The sequence below is a fragment of the Chrysochloris asiatica genome, unplaced genomic scaffold, assembly GCF_000296735.1.
Source record: "Chrysochloris asiatica unplaced genomic scaffold, ChrAsi1.0 scaffold00113, whole genome shotgun sequence".
NCBI lineage: Eukaryota > Metazoa > Chordata > Mammalia > Afrosoricida > Chrysochloridae > Chrysochloris > Chrysochloris asiatica.
In genome coordinates this window covers 2,024,953-2,043,570 of record NW_006408631.1, presented here as the reverse complement: position 1 = coordinate 2,043,570, position 18,618 = coordinate 2,024,953, and the positions used below count along the sequence as shown (strand labels likewise).

The window sequence follows — 18,618 nt, the reverse complement described above, 5'->3', positions numbered from 1 at the left end:
CAAATGGAAGGCACCTAACAACAACAGGACCTACAAAAGCTAATTGTTTCACTTCTATTGCCTCAGAGTAATTTCTTATTCAGTCTATTTTGTAGTAGAATAGAGTCCTATTAGCCTGAATTGGGTAGTAAACCAAAAAGTCAAACTCAGCCTACTGCCCTCAAGTTATTTATGATCTCATAGTGACTCTGTACAGGATTTCCAATGCTGTAAATCGTTACAGGAGCAGAAAGCCCAAAGCCTCATCTTTCACCCACAGAGCAGCTGGTGGCTTTGGATTACATACTTTGTGATTAACAGTCCAATACTTGTATTGTGGGTTAATGTGCTGGACTGCAAAGTTGGATTGAACCACAAGGTTGACGATTCAAACTCACCAGCCATGCCTTGGAAATCCTATACAGGGTCATTATGGGTCAGAACAGACTCAATGGCACTTAACAAAAACAAGTTATCCTACAGGGCCACCGGAGCTCTTTAAATAAGCTAATGGAAACTTTGAATTAACTCCTGTATATAGGGAGTACAGTTTGCCTCTGGTGGACAAATATGAAATGATGGGCACACAGAACAACACCTCACTTCCAGAGTTTGTGAAAAATAAATCTCCATTCCTCTGCAAATACAGAACATAGGCCCACTCCTTCTCTTTTAAATAATGCACTTTTAAGCTCTCATAACGAGTCCTATTGAACTTCTGGTGTGGCACTGTAGAATCAGCACTGGACCGTGAACCACAAGGTTAGCAGTTCAAACCCATCAGTTGCTCATTGGAAACCCTAGACAAGGTTCTCTATGAGTAGGAATCGGCACGACAGCACATAACAACATCAAGGAGTCCTATTAGGGGCCCAGGTTATATATAGTGGGTCACGCATTGGGCTGTGGGTGAAAGACGAGGCAGCCTCTGTAAAGATTTACAGTTTTAGAAACCCAAAGGGGCAGTTCTACTCTGTCATTTAGAGTTGCTATGAGGTGAAATTGACTCATTGGCAGAAGGTTTGGTTTGGGGGTTTTAAAGAGTCCTCTGGGAGTCCACAGGGTGTCCTGGTGTGGCACTATAGGGTAAGCTGGACTGAAAGGTCTGTTTGAACCACAAGATCAGTGGTTCAAATCCCACCAGCCGGCTCCTCAGAAACCCTATACAGGGTGGACTGTAAGTTGGATCCGATGGAAAAGACTCAAAAGCAGTGGAGTTATAGAAGCCCTGGTGTCATAGTGGTTAATTGTTCATTTGCTAACCAGAAAATCTGCTTTAAACATACCAGAGTCTCATGGGGCAATTCAAACTCACCAGTCACTCCTTGGAAACCCTATACTGGGTCACTGTGAGTCAGAACTGACTCAACAGCACTTAACAACAACAAATGAGCTCTTAGAACAGCAGTAATTTATGAACATCTTCAAAGTGCAGGCCCCTGTTCTGCTTTCAGAGATTCTGATTCCGGAGGTCTAGGGTGGGGCTAGGGAATCTAGCAGGCTTTTCCAGGTGATTCTGGGTGGTCATTTCATAGGCTTCTAGAAACTGACACAGAATGGGGACATTTTAATCATCATTGCATAGCTGTTGTTGCTAAGTGCCATCAAGTCAGTTCTGACTCACAGCAATGCTGTATAGAGTTTCCGTGGAGCAGTTGGTGAGTTTGAACCACTGACCTTGAGGTTCAAACCGACCTGGCAGTCCAGTGCATTATCCTGCAGCACCATACCAGTACGCAGCATATTTGTTGTTGTTGTTGTTAAATACAGTTGAGTTGGTTCCAATTCAAAGTGACCCTGTATAGGGTATCCAAGAAGCAGCTGGGGAGTTTGAACTGCCACCCTTTGGGTTAGTATTCCACTGCTTATCCTACAACACCACACCAGGACTCGCAGCATGTACATGTCCATAAATGTGAATTGAGTCAATTGAGTGAATGGTCTGGAAAACATCTAGGGTATTTCTCTAAAGGTCTCTTGTGGTGGTGGTGGTGATGTGCCATGGAGTTGGTTCCAAACTCATAGCGACCCTGTACAGGGTTTCCGAGGCTGTAAATCTTTATGGGAGCAGAAAATCTCATCTGTCTCTTGTGGAACAGCTGGTAGTTTCAAACTGCTGACGTTGTGGTTCGCAGCCCAATTCGTAACCACTCCACTATCAGAGCTCCTTACAGACCCCAAAACAATTAGATCAGGCAGCACTTTCAGTATGTGGTGAAGGAATTGCTCAACAGGCTCAAAAACATAAGGGGATCAAACGTACATGGCTTCTGGGAACATAAGAACAGTTGAGCACATGATTAGGCAATTTACAAATCCTAATTCATCAGGCATTCCTCTAGTAGCTATGAGTCGAAACTGATTAGACAGCACTTAACAACAACAACAATGAGGCATCAGGGTACTTTTGGGAAAGGTGACAGACAAGGACTGGTAAAAAATGAAACAGATAAAATATGAATAGGATGAGTTCTAAAACGCTTAAGCAAGATGCAAACAATCCTGGTTGTCTAAGATTGTTAGTGCTGTTGTTAAATGCTGTCAAGTAGGTTCTGACTCATAGCAAACCTGTATAGGGTTTCCGAGGAGTGGCTGGTGGGTTTGACCTGTTGACCTTGTGATTCCCAGTCCAGTGCTGATCCTACAGTGCCATATGAAAAAAAAAAAAAATTACAAGTTTCAAGAGACAGATTATAACTGATCATTTTTTTTTAATGTGGGAATCCTGCAAAGTGAATGGCCCATTCCTTTATGAAAATATAAAATTTACATTTACATTTAGTAAAGTGAGTTCATGTGAGGTTCTAAACCAATTTACCTCTCAGCATTGAATTAATTCACCCTTAATTTATGTTGATAAAATTCTGTACCGTTAGCTGTTCTGACTTGTTCCCTGGAAGCATTTCCGAGTCTTTACCCACCAACACTATATTTAAAGCTCACCTGAGGTAAATAAGGAGCCCTGGTGGTCCAGTGGTTTAAGCATTGGGAGACTACCTGTAAAGTCGGTGGATGGAACCCACTAGTTGCTCCTCCAGAGGAAGATGAGGCTGCCTGCTTTCGTCAAGATTTATATCCTTGAAAACCCTAAGGAGCCGTTCTACTCTGCTGTATAGGGTTGCTAAAAGTTGGAATTGACTTGATGGCAATGAGTTTTTGAGGTAAATCAACTTCAGCCAAAATCCTGTCTTGCTCTAGAATCTCAAGAATGACAAACTTACTTACAAAGAAATGGAAACCTTCCTTTGAATAAGTTCCAGGAGTTCGTCCTTTAGTAACAACATCAAGGCAGAATTTCTCAATAATAGATTGATATATTTAAAACCTATAGTAATACAGTTGCCTAGATAATACTTGTTAGACTTTTCTTTCACTTTAGTTATATTAGATGCATGTACGTGTCAATTTCTTCTGAGTTAAGGAATAAATTGCCCTTATATACATAACCATGGAAAATATTATGGCTTGGACTTAGCACACATAGATAAGGAGGTGTCTACCCACCATTTAAATGAGTTAGTTGTCTTCTCCATGTAATCTTGGCACAGCACTGCATAAAGCCAAACCTTGTTTTCAAATCTCAGATCTTTCAGTGTGCTGGCTGAGTCACGTTAGTCATGGTTTCCTTTTTAGTGTGCTAACCAGAAATGATTATCTTTTTCACCAGAAGGTTGCTGGGGAATTAACTATTACTAATAATTGCGAAAGCAGAAAGCAACTGAATATTGATATTTACATTTGATAACGTTTACTATTTTTGAAAATGAAAACTGGCAGTCTTGGGTCACTTGAAGTTTCGAGTTGGAAGTTTTGGCTGTCACATTAATAAATTGTTCCTTGGAAGTACCCTACTGACTAGTCATGACAAGAAAAATTCAGAAGACAAGGATAACAGAAGTTAGTGATCAAAGGAATACTGGAAATTAGAATAGTTTCATTGTATAATCATTAATATATTGAATTAAATAAGTATAATAATTAAGTAACTATAAAGAATTAAATAGGGTATACATTAAAATCATACGTACATGCCATCTATGTTGCATGTATATATGTGTGTCTTTTGCAGTTAAAAAAAATTCAGAGAGGGGGCATGTCTTATTCATGGAGGAATACTTAATATATTTAGTCCAGTGACTTGAATGGGTTACTCAATGAATACCTATTGCCTATCTGACTAGCCAATGTTATGCTGAGATTACATGGAGAAGACAGCCACCTCGTATCAATGATGAGTTGTTGTTGTTGTTAAGTGCTGTCGAGTTGGTTCTGACCCATAACAACACTGTATGGGGTTTCTGAGGAGGAATTGGTAAGCTTGAACTGCCGACCTTAAGTTTGACACCGATTTTGCAATCCTGCGCATTAACCCACAGCTCCACACCAGGTGGACAGATACCTTATCTATGAACGTTAAGTCCAAGCTACAATATTTTCCATTACCATGTATAGAAGAGCAATTTATTCTTTAAGCATACTTCATCTACTCACTCACTGCCATCTAGTCCATTCTGACTCACAGTGACCCTGTTTAGGAGACAGTGTTAACATGGAAAGCTGTTTATCATATTATTGTTGCTGTGCTAAGTACTGTCCAGTGGGTTCCTATTCATAGTGACCCTGTATAGTGTTTCTGAGGTTGTAAATCTTTGTGGAAGCAGAATGACTCATCTTTCACAGTCAGAGTAGTTGGTGGACTTGAACCACTGACCTTGTCACCACACTCCCATTTATCATATAATGTTAGATAAAATAACAGAGTCACCACACTCTCATTGCTCATATAATGTTAGATAAAATAGTGTAAATATACAATAATGTATACAACAGGGAAAGCCTTTAGGTAAAATGTTGTGGTTGTTGTTAGGTGCCATTGAGTCAGTACCACCTCATAGCAACCCTCATAGTACCCAATGGAAGGAATCACTGCCCCGTCCTGGCCAACCTCCCAATCATTGCTGGACTTGAGCCCATTGCTGCTGCCACTGTGCAAATCCACCTTCTTGAGGGGCCTCCTCTTTTTCTCCGACCCTCCACTTTACCAAACATGATACCCTTCTCCAGGGACTGGCCCCTCCTGATAATATGTCTGAAGTATGAGAGATGAAGCCTCACCATCCTGGCTTCCAAGGAGCACTCTGTACTTCTTCAAACACAGATTTGTTTGAACTTTTGGCAGTCTGTGGTACCTTTAACATTCTCTTCCAACACTATAACTCAAATGCATCAATTCTTCTACGGTCCTCCTTATTCACTGTCCAACTTTCACATGCATATGAGGTTATTGAAAATGCCAAGACTTGGGTCAGATGCACCTTAGTCCTTAAACTGACATCTTTGCTCTTGAACATTTTAAAGAGGTCCTCTGAAGCACGCTTGCCCAATGCAAATGGATAAAATAAGAGAACGTAACTACATCAAAACGTTAAAATGGGATTTTAGGAGATTGGACTGAGGGCATTGTTATTTTTTTCTACTTTCTATTTTGAGTTCTTGAATAAGCAGTCCTAAACAATAAGCACATAGTTCCTTAATAATATAATAATCAATAAATCTATGAAGCTGGAAGGTGCCCTGGTGTAGCACTGTAGGATATGCACTGGACTGCTAACCCTAAGGTTGGCAGTTCAAACCCACCAGCCACTCCTTGGGTGAAAGGAAATGCCTTCTGCTCCTATAGATTTATAGCTGTGGAAACCCTGTATAGGGCCTCTATGAGTGGATATCAACTCGATGGCAGTGAGTGAGTTGATGAAGCTGGTAGGGAATGCCATAGCTGTTGATGTATTTATTTGTAATAGCTCTTGTATTTCTGACTTACTAAGTAATATTGCTATCTGTTTTAGCTATCCAGTGCTGCAATGACAGAAACATAATATAACAGAAATTTATTTTCTCACACTTTAGGAGGCTAGAAGTCAAAATTCAGAGCACTGACTCTAGAGGAACGCTTTCTCTCTCTCTGTTAGCTCTGGAGGAAGGTCCTTGATGTCTCAGCTTCTGCTTCCTGATTCCTTGAAGATCTCCATGTCTCTTAGCATCTATCTTACCCCAACTCTCCTTTGGTCACTTGTTTAATCTCCTTTAGAGCAAAAAAGAGATTGACTCAAAACACATCCTACTCTAATCTGACCTATTAACATAATAAAGACAACCCATTCCCAAATGGAATTATAAACAGGGGCATAGAGTTTAGAATTTATAAAACATATTTTCTGGTAGCGTAGTGGTTACGAATCAGGATGCGAACCGCAAGGTCAGCAGTTCGAAACTACCAGCTGTTCTGCGGGAGAAAGATGAGGCTTTCTGCTCCCATAAAGATTTATAGCCTCGGAAAACCTGTGCAGGGTCACTATGAATTGGAACCGACGCCATGGCACATAACAACAAAAACAACAATTTTTTAACACATCTTTTTGAGGGACAGAATCCAATCCATAACACTCTATTCTTGTTGTTAGGTGTTGTCAAGGTGATTCCAACTCATAGTTACCATGTGTACAACAGAGTGAAATACTGCTCAGTCCTAAACCATTCTCACAATTTTTTGATGAGTTTGAGCTCATTGTTGCAGCAATGTGTCAGTCCATCTCCTTGAGGGTCTTCCTCATTTTCATGACCCTCTACTTTATCAAGCATGATGACACCAGAGACTGGTAACTCATGATAACATGTCCAAAGTAAGTCAAACAAGGTATCACCATTCTCTCCTCTAATCATTATTCTGGCTATACCTCTTTCAAGAAAGATTTCTTCATCTCTGGCAGTGCATGGTATATTTAGTATTCTTTGCCAGCACCATAATTTAAAGACATTGATTTTTCTATGGTCTTCCTTTTTCATTGTTCAGCTTTTCTATGAGGCTATTGAAAATACCATGGCTTTGGTCACATACAGCTTAATCCTCAAAGTGACATCTTTGCTCCTTACCCCTTTCAAGAAGACTTTTGCAACAGATTTTCCCAATGCAAGACATCATTTGATTTCTCAACTGCTACTTCCATGGCTTTTGATTATGGAACCAAGTAAAATGAAATCCTAGACAATTTCAATTTTTCTTCCATTTATCATGATATTGTTTTTTGGTCCAGTTGTGAGGATTTTTGTTTTCTTTACATTGAGTTGTAATCTGCACTGAAGGTTTTGATCTTCATCAGTAAGTGCTTCAAGTATTCTTCACTTTCAGCAAGCAACTAGTGTCATCTGCATATCACAGGTTGCTAATGAGCCTGCCTAATCCTGTTGCCACGTTTTTCTTCATATAGTCCAGCTTCATGTATTATTTGCTCAACATACAGATTGAATAAGTATGGTTAAAGAATACAACCCTTGCACACACTTTCCCTGATTTTAAACCACTCAGTATCCTCTGAACAACTGTTTCTTGGTCTATGTACAGGTTCCATATGAGCATAATTAAGTGTTCTGGAATTCCCATTCTTTGTAATGTTATCCATAATTTGTTATGATCCATACATTGGAATGCCTTTGCATAGTCAATAAAACACAAGTAAACATCCTTCTGTTATTCTGTTGGTTTTCAGTCAGATCCATCTGGTATCAGTAATAATATTCCTCATTCCATGTCCTCTTCTGAGTCTGGCTTGAATTTCTGGCAGTTCCATGTTGATGTACTACTGAAGCCGTTTTTAAATTGTCTTTAGCATAATTTTACTTGAATATAATATTAATGATACAGTTCAATCATTTCTGAATTCTGTTGGATGCAGTACGCACACTGGTTTTTGGAGTCAGCTTGCATGTGGATCTCTTCCAGTAGCTGTTTTGCAAATTTCTTGGCATAGAGGAATGAGCACCTTCAGTATTGCATCAGTTTGTTGAAACATCTCAATTGGTATTCTCTCCATTCCTGGAATCTTGTCTTTTGCCAGTGCCTTTAGTGAAGTTTGAATTTCCTCCTTCAATACCATTGGTTCTGATCATATGATACCTACTAAAATGGTTGAACGTCAAGCAATTCTTTTGGTACAGTAACTCTGTGTATACTTTTCATTTTCTTTGGATGCTTCCTGTCATTCATATTTTTGCTCATACAATCTTTTAATATTGAACTTGAGGCTTGAATTTTGTATTCAATTCTTTCAGCTTGAGAAATGTCAAGCATGTTCTTTGCTTTTGATTTTCTAACCCCTTTATATGATAATAACTTACTTTATGTTTTCAAGCAGCCCTTTGAATTCTTCTGTTTAGTACTTTTACTTCATCATTTCTTCCATTTGCTTTAGCTATTCTGCATTTAAAAACATGGTTCACAGTCTCTTCTCATTTATACTTCAATCTCTCTTTTCATTTTTGTCTTTTTAATGATGTTTTTAATGAATAAAGCACCAGGAATTGATGGAATAAAAATTGAAATCTTTCAAGAAAGTGAAGTGGCACTAGAGGCACTCACTCATCTATGCCAAGAAATTTGGAAGACAACTATCTGGCCAAACAATTGGAAGAGATCCGTTTATGTGACCATTCCAAAGAGAAATGACCCAACAGAATGCAGAAGTCATCAGACAATATCTTTGATATCCCGTGTGAGTAAAGTTTTACTAAAGGTGAAACAGAAATGGCTGCAAGCATACATTGACAGAGAACTTCCAGAAGTTCAACCCAGATTTAGAAGAGGATGTAGAACAAGGGATATCATTGCTGATGTCCGATGGATCCTGGCTAAAAGCAGAGAATACCAGAAAGATGTTTACCTGTGCTTTATTGACTATGCAAAGTCTTTCGATTGTGTAGATCATGACAAGTTATGGATCAAGAGGCAGTTGTTCGAACAGAACATGGGAACACTGAATAGTTTAAAATTAAGAAAGATGTACGACAGGATTCTATTCTTTCACCATACTTATTCAACCTGTATGCTGAGCAAGTAATCTGAGAAGCTGGGTTAAATGAAGAAAAACATGGCATCTGGATTGGAGATGGATATGCAGAAGATACAACCTTGCCTGCTGAAACTGATACTTATTGATGAAGATGAAGGATCCATTGCTGTGGATTGCATCTCAATGTAAAGAAAACAAAAATCCTCACCACTGAACGGATAAAGAACATTTTTATCAATGGAGAAAAGACTGAAGTTGTCAAGGACTTCTTCTTGGATCAACTATCAACACTCATGGAAGCAGCAGTCAAGAAATCAAATGACATATTGCATTAGGCAAATCTGTTGTACAAGACCTTTTTAAAGTGTTGAAGAGCAAAGATGTCAGCTTGAGGACTAAGGTGCGCCTGACCCAAGCTATGGTATTTTCAATAACCTCATATGCATGTGAAATTTGGACAGTGAATAAGGAAGACCGTAGAAGAATTGATGCTTTTGAGTTATGGTGTTGCAGGAGAATATTGCCAGTGCCATGGGCTGCCAAAAGAATAAACAAATTTGTGTTGGAAGAATTGCAGCCTAAGTGCTCCTGGGAGGCTAGAATGGCCAGAATTCATCTCTCATACTTCGGACATGTTGTCAAGAGCAGTCACTGGAGAAGGAGATCATGTTTGGTAAGGTGGAGGGTCAAAGAAAAAGAGGAAACCCCCCAGCAAGATATATTGGCAAAGTGTTCGCATCAATGGGCTCAAGTGTGGCAACAATTGTGAGGTTAGCCCAGGACTGGGCAGTGTTTTGTTCTGTTATGTATAGGGTCTCTATGAGTTGGTACTGACTCGATGGCACCTAACAACAACAACAACAATGACTTTTTGCTTTCTTCATATATAATATCCTTGATGTCATTCACCCTGCACATTCTGTGGTCTTCAGTCACTAGTGCTTAATGTATCAAATCTATTCCACCCTTTGAGCCCCCAAAATTCATGTCCTTGCCACATGTAAAACACATGCAACCCATCACATCATCTAGACAGTTCTGCTGATCTCAGAGCTGCTCCAAAGATGGTCCTTTTCTTTCCTTGGAGGACAACAGATATAGATAGCTCTTTTGGCCTGTTTCCTGCCTGTAGAATTCTGACTAGCAGTTAGAGTTCTTTTCTTTCCGTCTTTTTCTGTCCCCTTCAGTCTAAGCTGGTGGATTTTCTACTGGATACTTGGTTAGCTCCATTAGTCACAGGCTTAATCTCTTTAACAAAAGATTGCTTGTTCATGTCCTTGTTGAACATTCTAGGGCACATGTCCTTAGTTTGCACAAAGAATTTTCAAAATATTTAAGTTTTGTTTTCATTTTCACAGTTCATTTTTAAGCCCTTCTCTTTCCTTTCACATTTTAGCAGAAGTATCGAGTAGATCCCACACTCCCCCGTTAGGACCTTGATTAGAAGTCTCATCAGTCAAATATTGAAGTTTATCAGTTACAAATTCTATCTTCCTCCAAACAGTTGACAATAATTCAGACAAGTTCTTTGCCATGGCATAAATAGCATCACCCTTGTCCCAGGGTCTGACCACATCATCATCACTTTCTTTTAAAGACTCACCAGAGCGCATTTAACATCCACATTTTAAGCAGCGTTCTCTTGCTGGCACCATATGTATTCTCTAAGACAATAGCAATTTGCTCTCTGGCTCACCTTGCTTCCTTCTTAGCTGTCACCAGAATTGCTGTTGACGTCCATAATTCTACCATCAGTCTCTTCAAGGCAATCTAGACTTTTAACTATTTGTGGTTAAGTTCTGTCAGTACCTTAAAAATCTTCCAGCCTCTACACAATTTCAAAACCACGTCTACATTTTAGGTCTCTGTTAGAACAGCACTCACCCTTCTCATTACCAAATTCCGAGTTATCTAGTGCTTCTGTAACAGAAATGCCACAGTGGATGGCTTTAACAAACAGAAATTTATTTTCCCACAGTTTAGGACACATAACTCAATCCATAATACTATCTAACTGGTAAAGTCTTTAGGCAGAAGGACTAGTTAATAGACAACTTATGATAGTCTATGTACTAACCAAGAATATGTTCAACTATACATAAAACAGTTCAACAAAATGTTTCAGACATGAGAATAAATCAAGTATAGGACTGATGTAGCAACTTTAAGCCATCTTGAATTACGTAGACTCTTTCTATCTTTCTACTAAGTATTCTTAGGGTTTGATTTTATCATCATGTTTTTTACATCATGTTCACTTTGTTGTTGTTGTTCTGAGGTTCCTTCTTTAGCCTCAAGTCGACATTCTAGATGGAAGAAAAAGAGCAGACAAATTGAAGGGATAACTCTATAATTGTTGTTGTTGTTGTTATGTGCTGTGGAGTTGGTTCCAACTCATAGCGACCCTGTACAGGGTTTCCGAGGCTTTAAATCTTTACGGGAGCAGAATGCCTCATCTTTCTCCCGCGGAACAGCTGGTAGTTTTGAGCTGCTGACCTTGCGGTTCACAGCCCGATTCGTAACCACTACGCTACCAGAGCTCCTTAACTCTATAATAGCAAAGAAAAAATTTTTCTTAAAAATTTTAGTTTATGTCTAGAACTACATCTATCTGGTGGTTACCCCTAGCTGGCTAAATTCCTGAGCTAGAGAACTGGGAAGCTTAAGCAAATATTTGTTGTGTTGTCAGTAAGTTTTGGGGTGGTTTGTTGTATATAGCAATACATAGCAGAAACATTCTGAAAATAATAGTTGAGGAATTATAACCAAGGTATCTATATGTACATGTGCGTCCAGATAGGTGTGTGCATGCATATATGTTCACAGAAGACACAGATAAAGTTCCTTCTCAGATATAACCAAATACTTTTTGAGAATGACTTCCTGAGTTTGAAGGCTTAGGTACTTAGTCTCATGTGACAACTCAGTCAATTGACACCACAAAATTCTCATTATGTATTCTAGTGAGGTGGCTAGCATCCAGGGTCTTAAAAACTTATGAGGAGCCAAAATGCTTCTTCCAACATTGGAGTGAGAAATGATGAAGATTTTCTCTCTTGCACACAGAGTTGCTTTGGCCACTGTGAGCTACAGGCGCTGCAGCTGTGGGGGGTTCGGAATGTTATATGCAGTGAGAAGAGGCCTCAAGACTGGGGTTTTTCTTACTTGGAATGAATGTAGAACACAGGTGGACCAGTATCCTGCTGCCAGATTTAAGAAGTTTGCTACTGAAGATGAGGCCTGGGCCTTTGTCAGGAACTCTGTGAGCCCTGATGGTTCAGAAGGACAGAAAAGGAAACATGAGCAAGACTCTCAAGTTAAAGCAAACAAGTGACTCCATGAGTCATTGGATGAAGAGGAAGATGAAAGTGGAGAACCTTGTAAAACAAACAAACAAAAAAGCCTTCAGTTAGCAAAGACAAATTTTCTTATATGGGAGAATTTGTAGTGCTTTACACTGATGGCTGCAGCTCCAGTAACGGGCAGAGAAGGGCAAGAGCAGGAATAGGTGTTTATTGGGGGCCAGGTCACCCTCTAAATGTAGGCTTTGGACTTCCTGGGCGACAAACAAACCAAAGAGCAGAAATTCATGCAGCCTGCCAAGCCATTGAACAAACAAAGGCTCAAAACATCAATAAGTTGGTTCTGTATACAGCTAGCATGTTTATTATAAATGGTATAACTAATTGGGTTCAAGGTTGGAAGAAAAATGGATGGAGAACAAGCACAGGGAAAGTCGTAATTAACAAAGAGGGTTTTGTTGAGCTTGACAAACTTACCCAGGGCATAGATATTCAGTGGATGCATGTTCCTGGTCGTTCGGGGTTTGTGAGCAATGAACAAGCTGATCGATTAGCAAGAGAAGGCACTAAACAATCTGAAGACTGAAAGAAGTAATTGGAATACTTGGGAACATAAGTCAGTGGCTGTTTTGTTACTTTTACTTATTGTTATGGAAAATGAAAGACTACAGGATGGACTATTGCAATGGATGGAACAGGCAGTTACCGACTCTATCAGAAAGGCAATATGACTTTCTGTGAAATAGTTTAATAAAAGGTGGCTACACGTATAATAAATTGGCTATCCTTTGAGATTTCAGCATCAAACTTATGCTTATTGGATTTAATACTGTTCGCATTTGTATTTTTGTAGGTGTGATCCAGAATCTTAGGACTTTGATTTTAATTAAGAATGAATAATCCTTGGTTTAGATATGCAGCCATGCAGACAAGAAGTATAGGCATTGAACCCCATGATTTTAAAGTTGATTTCTACCTTTGTACAGATTAAATGAAAGCATCCCTTCCTTTGGCAGATGTAGCCCCATGCTAGAACACAAAGTTTAGCTGTCGGAATGTGAGCTGGTTTCATCCCCACTTGCCCTCTTGACTGGTGTTTTTGTATAGAGCATAACCTGCACATAGCTCTGGCTATTAGGCCAGAATGTTATAACTCTTAAAGACCAAGGTGGTATAAATAAATCCTTTAAAAATTAGAAACAAAACAAAACAAAAAAACAACTTATGAGCAGCCATCTAAGATATTATTGTTTTTATGTGCCGTGGAGTCAGTTCTGACTCATAACGACCCTGTACAGGGTTTCCAAGGCTGTAAATCTTTACAGGAGCAGAATGTCCCATCTTTCTCCCACGGAACAGCTGATAGTTTCGAACTGCTGACCTTGTGGTTCACAGCCCGATTCGTAACCACTACGCTAAGATATTATTAGTCTCTATTTATTAGGAGCAAAAGAGAAAGAAGGGAACCAACATCTCAAAAAAAACTAGTCTACATGAACCACAGTCTCATCTACCCTGAGATCAGAAGAAGTAGATGGTGCCCAGCTACTATCACTAATTGTTTGAATCAGGTCCACAATAGATGGACCTGGATAGAATGGGAGAAAAACATGAAATAGAACTCAAATCCTTACTGGATCAGTTAAGAGTGGAGGACTTCCTAAGACTATCACCCTGAGAAATTATCCTCTAAGATCATATTTTAGCAAACCAATAGTATTACCTGTGAGTAGGGAGATCCATTTAAAAAAACCCACAACATCTGTATCAATAATTACTCAAAGTAAATATGAGAAGACAAGAAAGACAGGGAAACTAGAGTACTATAAATAGAACTACCAGAATAGAATTATGAGAATATTTGACACATTGTAGAAAACATTAACTCTTGTCAATGAACAACTAGTATGGTGGTGATGGTGGTGGGTGTGCTGTGGAGTTGGTTCCAACTCATAGTGACCCTAGTTTCTGAAGCTGTAGCTCTTTATGAGAACAGAAAACTTCATCTTTCTCCCATGGAACAGCTGGTAGTTTCGAACTGCTGATCTTGAGGCCTGACTCATAACCACTACACCAGAGCTCCTTGAACAACCAGTTTTAGAAATTGTCAAATAGGAACCTAATTTGCTGTGAAAACTTTTACTGAAAACACAATAAAAATAATGATAAAACAATGGGTGTTTAATTCACGATTTAAATAAGTATAACAAATAACCTAATTGTTAGGTGAGTATTAAATTTAGATATAATTAATCCAAAAGTCCTGGTGTGGCATTGTGAGTTAATGTATTGGACTGCAAGGTCGGTTTGAACCTCAAAGTCTGGAATTCAAGCTCTCCAGCCGTTCCTCAGAAACCCTGTACAGGGTCACTATGGGTCAGAACCAACTCAATGGCATTTAACAACAATCCAAAAGAAGGCATGAAAGGAAAGAAAAAAGAATGATAGGGCAGATCATAAAAAATAGAAAATAGTAACATGCTGTATTTAAACAAACATTTACTTTTGTAAATGAGTAGGCATAGAAAAAGCTCTTCCCTTAATATAGTTTTTAAGTCTGAAGATTTTTGTCTTCAGTTATTGGTCTCTGAATTCTGCCCAAATCATTCCCACCTTAGCTTAATGGCTGTGCCTTGATGTGATTTGAAATGACAAAGCTACTGGCAGATGCCACCTTACTCTATTTTTACTAGTGTGCTCACCCAATCTGGTTTAAAACAAATTTCTAAAGGCTTGGAGTCATAATCATATCTATTACTACACCTCTTAACTGCTATTTTTACAGGCTCTTATGTGGAGTCCTGGTGTGGTGCTTTAGCACTAGGCTGCAAGATCAGGTTGAGCCACAAAGTCAGCGATTCAAACTCAACAGCTGCTCCTTGGACACCATGTACATGGTCACCATGAACTGGAACTGACTTGATGTCAGTAAACAACAACAACATCTGGGATAAAGCCTCCAAATTATGGCATTCACAGTTCATTTAGATTTCAGACCATAGGCAGAGAACATTTTGGCAAAGCTGTTTTCTCCTCCTCTTTTGCCAGATGACTGGAAAACTCTTTTCTCGCTGTAGAGCTTTGCTGAAAGAAGCAATAAGCAGCAGCAACCTGTTGAACATTTTCAACCATTTGCACCATCATTATACCTTAAATGACACAGCTCAAGGAATAGCAGACAACAATTTGACCAAACATTTCAAGTCTCCATAGCGAGGTAACCAGCATTTTAGTCTAGAATAATTGGTCCCTATTACTTGCCTTCCTAGTTCCTCCTCTGATTCAATTTCTCAATTTAGTTTAGTTACTTTTAGTATTTTATTTCTAACACCAATTTTATAACAATTACCATATTTTATTGCATTTAAGTCTCTATAGATTTCAAGATAAATTATTATTTTCTGTAGGAAAGAAGGACTCCCTGGGTGGTACAAATGGTTAAGCACAGGACAACTAACTGTTGTTAATTGGCTGTTGTTGTTAGGTTGGTACCGACTTACAGCAACCTTATGCACAACAGAACAAAGCACTGCCTGATCCTGCACTAACCTCACAGTCGTTGCTATGCTTGAGCCCATTGCTGCTGCCACTGTGCCAATCCATCCCATTGGGGGTTTTCCTCTTTTTCTCCTACCCTCCACTTTACCAAGCATGATGTCCTTCTCCAGGGACTGGTCCCTCCTGATAATATATCCTAAGTATGAGACACAAAGTCTGGCCATCCTGTTCCCCAAGCGTTCTGGTTGTATTTCTTCTAACATAGATTTGTTTGTTCTTTTGGTGGTCCATGGTACTTTTAACGTTCTCCTGTTTAATATTTTCCTTCAACATGGTAACTCAAATGTATCAATTTTTCTACGGTCTTCTTTATTGTCCACATGGCTTCAAATTGATTTGAAACAATTCAGTCATGGCTGGTGGAAGTAAGGGCAGTATATACTTTGCATAACAACCAAATCTTTTGCCTAGGATTTTGGCTGGAGTAGGAAACAGGCAAAAAGTCCTGGTGGTGCAGTGGTTAAAGTGCTTGGCTGCTAACTGGAAAGATGCAGTTAGAATCCACCAGCTGCTCTTCCAGAGAAAGATGTGGCCATCTGCTCCCATAAAGATTACAGTAGACTTGGAAACCCTATGGGCCGGTTGGTTCTACTCCATGAGTAAGGTCACTATGAGTTAGAATCTACTCCACCATAGTTAAGTTTGGTTTGGGTAGGAATAGGCAGCAGAGTCCCTCTCAAAGATGGCAGCCCACCATGCCACTTTGAATAGGTGTCACTCTCTTGGAGTGAGGCACCACTGCCTGCTTCCTACAAGTCAAAATCTGAAGTGCAAAGGATTTGGTTGCTACATAGTGTGTATATTGCCCTTGTTTGTTGGTCATGCCTGAAGCAGTCAAAGTAAGTGTGAAACCTTGGGTTAGAGTCAGCCAGAGAGAGGTGCCTTGGAACAAAGTCCTGATAATCTGCTTCCAAAGGGTCATAGTTGTGAAAACACTATGGAGTGCAGGTCTACTTTTTATACTTGTAGTCACCATGAGTAGGTCCTAGTGTGGTGCTGTGGGTTAATGTGCTGGACTGCAAAGTTGCTTTGAACCACAAGGTTGGCAGTTAAAGCTCACCAGCTGCTCCTAGAAAACCCTATACAGGTGCTATGGGTCGTAACTGACTCAACAGAACTTAACAATAACAACTACAACATTAGGAAAGAAACAATGCTACCAAATCAAGTAAGACACAATGCTTCCTGATTACTTATAATTGTTTTTTACTTACTGAAAGAGTTCTTATAGATTGATTTAGACATATATTTTAATGTGTGTTAATCTTATACAGAAAAAAGAAAATTTGAGTGAAATAAATTTAAGGTATTCCTTAAATTTCTTTACATTCAGTCTTATTGAATCACTTTTCATGTTATAATCATTGATAGAAATGTTACTGTAAGCAGTATCATTCTTTGTGCCATAAGTTGCCAATTTAGCACATACCATTAGATTCCGCTACTATTTATTGTGGGAATGTGGTGGCTTTGTAGGATAAGCACTGGACTGAGAACTACAAGGTCAGACGTTTGAGCCCACCAGCCACTTCTCAGCAGAAAGATGAGGCTTTCTGCTCCCACAAAGATTGGAAATACCTCGGATACCCTATACAGGGTTACTATGAGTCAGAACTAACTGAATGGCACTTAACAATAGTAGTAACAACTCTTTATTGTCTTTGCAACTTTTTCCAAACTGCCGGAACCCATTCTGCAAGTTTTAAGGTTGGTACTTTGTTACAGTACATCGACAGGAACTGCCAGAGGCTCAAGTCAGATTCACACAAGGACTTGGAACAGGGGATATTATTGCTGTTGTCTGATGAATCTTGGCTGAAAGCAGAGAATACCAGAAAGATGTTTACTTGTGTTTTATTGACTATGCAAAGGCTTTTGACTATGTGGATCATGAAAGCTATGGATAACACTGCAAAGAATGAGTATTCTGGAAAACTCAATTGTGCTCATGAGGAACCTGTACATATACCAACAAGCAGTCAGTCATTTGAACAGAACAAGGGTATAATGAATGGTTTTAAGTCTGGAAAAGCATGCACTGGGGTTGTATTCTTTCACCATAATTATTCTGTCTGCTGAGCAAATAATTCGAGAAGTTAGTTTACATGAAGAAGACCTTGACATCATGATTGGAGGAAGATTCATTAACAACCTGTGGTAGATACAACCTTGCTCACTCACTGAAAGCGAAGAGGACTTAAAATACTTAGCTGATGAATATCAAAAACTACAGCCTCAAAAAAATCCTTACAGCTGGTCCAATAAATAGCATTATGATAAATGGAGAAAAAAAACCTGAAAATGTCAAAGACTTCATTTTGCTTAGCTCTACAATCAACACTCATGGAAGCAGCAGTCAAAAAATCAAATGATGTATTTCATTAGGCAAATATGCTACATAAGACTTTTTAAAAGTGTTCAAGAGCAAAGGTATCAGTTTGAGTACTAAAGTACACCTGACTCAAGCTATGGTATTTTCAATAGCTTCATGTGCTATTGAACATTGAATATGGATAGTGAATAGGGAAGACTGCAGAAGATTTGATGGATTTGAACTATGGTGTTGGAGAAGAATATTGTATATACCATGGACTTCCAGAAGAACAAGCAAATATGTGAGAGAAAGACTGCTAGATGCTCCTTAGAAGCCAGGATGATGAAACTTTGTCTTTCATACTTTCATGTTATCAGGAGGGACCAGTCCCTGGAGAAGGACATCACGTAAAGTGGAGACTCAGGAAAAAAAGGAACACCTCAAAGAGATGGATTGGCACAGTGGCAGCAGCAATGGGCTCAAGCAATTGTGAGGATGGTCCAGGAGTGGGCAGTACTTCTTTGTTGTGTTATGCATTGGGTTGCTATGAGTCAGAACTGACTTGAAGTCACCTAACAACAATAATAATAGTAAGGAAAGCTTCCAGACAATAGTAAGGATG

General features: G+C 39.2%; 1 pseudogene; it reads left to right on the top strand.

Moving 5' to 3' along the window:
* Nucleotides 1-11,877: 11,877 nt before the first annotated feature.
* Nucleotides 11,878-12,710, top strand: LOC102813704 (annotated as a pseudogene).
* Nucleotides 12,711-18,618: the final 5,908 nt, after the last annotated feature.